This window comes from Periplaneta americana, unplaced genomic scaffold (assembly GCF_040183065.1).
Source record: "Periplaneta americana isolate PAMFEO1 unplaced genomic scaffold, P.americana_PAMFEO1_priV1 scaffold_24, whole genome shotgun sequence".
In the NCBI taxonomy this organism is placed as follows: Eukaryota; Metazoa; Arthropoda; class Insecta; order Blattodea; family Blattidae; genus Periplaneta; species Periplaneta americana.
Window position 1 is genome coordinate 1,101,794 of NW_027185505.1, and position 1,504 is coordinate 1,103,297.

General features: G+C 40.3%; 1 non-coding gene across 1 annotated transcript; it reads right to left on the reverse strand.

The window, feature by feature from the left end:
* Positions 1 to 1,025: 1,025 nt before the first annotated feature.
* Positions 1,026 to 1,144, reverse strand: LOC138693865 (5S ribosomal RNA). Its single transcript, XR_011330551.1, has one exon. It is a non-coding gene; the product is annotated as a 5S ribosomal RNA (ribosomal RNA).
* Between the last annotated feature and the right edge of the window lie 360 nt (positions 1,145 to 1,504).

A 1,504-nucleotide genomic window follows, 5' to 3' on the forward strand; every position in this document is an offset into this window, starting at 1 on the left:
TTTCCTTTGTACAGTCCACCTTTACAAACAAAGATTGTGAAACAGAAGTTTACAAACAGAGTTCACAATTTCCAAAGATTGTAAACTTTGTGAAACACCCCACTGGTGAATCAGCACGCCGAGCTCGATCGAAATACAACCAGTTACTATTATTTCCCTATCGTTTTTTGACATTTGATTCCGCGTCCTACCTCTTTCATTCGTTACTAACCAACAACGCCAATAGCAGAAGGTAACGCAAAAACAGTCACCGGTTCCCCGATGCATGGCTTTCTCTCTCAATGTCAACTGAGAGTTAAAAATATTCATTATAATATGCACTTTCCACTCACTCCTCAGAATGTCTTCTTTATTTTTATTTATTTATTTTTTAAGATATGTGAGCTACGTACTGTATGTCTGATGTTTTGCCATCGTACATTCAAATATTTATATTCACTGTACAGTACAGCGAACTGTTTATACTTACTGTACATGCTATAACTACTTCTCCCAACTCCGCTATTGCTATATTTCCTAAACTAAACGCTGATATTGAAATAACGCCTGGTCTGATAATGCAGTCTGTTTAAATTTCTACCGACCAAGTTCTGCCCTTCATCATGGGAAAACAACGAGCTTCTTTAAAGGATACAACTACTAGGACAGAGATATTTTCATTATGGAATTTGTACTACCCACTGAAATGTAGTAACTAATGGGATTTTAATTAGCCATATATGTACAGTATATTACATTCTTTACCTAAAATGTCTCTAACTTCTAGGGAGAGCGCGAGGTACGTTCACAATCCCCTGAATACATATTCCCTTCTTCGAGAAAACGCAGAGAAGTGAACCGTCTCATATGAATATGCTACCAGTCATAAGTTTCAATACGGAGCTGCAAGTACTTAAGAATTATCAATTACTCTACAATTATGCAGCGGCGTCATCATCCAAGCTATAGCTGGAATAGGGAAGGGAACATAATATCCCATAAGTCTTATTAGAACACGCTGGAAATAGTGACGTAAAAAAAAAAATCGCCAACGGCACGTGGTGTTCCCAAGCGGTCACCCATCCAAGTACTGACCACGCCCAATGTTGCTTGACTTCGGTGATCGGACGAGAACCGGTATTTTCAACATGGTATGGCCGTTGCCGATGAAACTGCGTAATCTGTAGGCACTTGAGGACGATGGGATTGGGGTGCACTCGATAAAACCTGCACTCGCTCACACACACACGTAAACTGCCTGCTTAGACTCTGTACCTAAATTACCAAGCTCGTTGGATGTCATTGGGATAGATGATAAATCTATCTATCAACGGCAGTTTGGTTACGTTTCAACGTCACACACTGCTGGATTGACACGGGATTAATAAAACAGCTAGTCGGCATTCTAAGTTAAGCCACAGGTGGATTGTTGTTCAACAGCGGAGCCTCCTTTCAACCACATGGTTGTGGAACTGTAGTCGGATTTTCGACATCATTTTCATGCCATACTACGGAACTTCACACA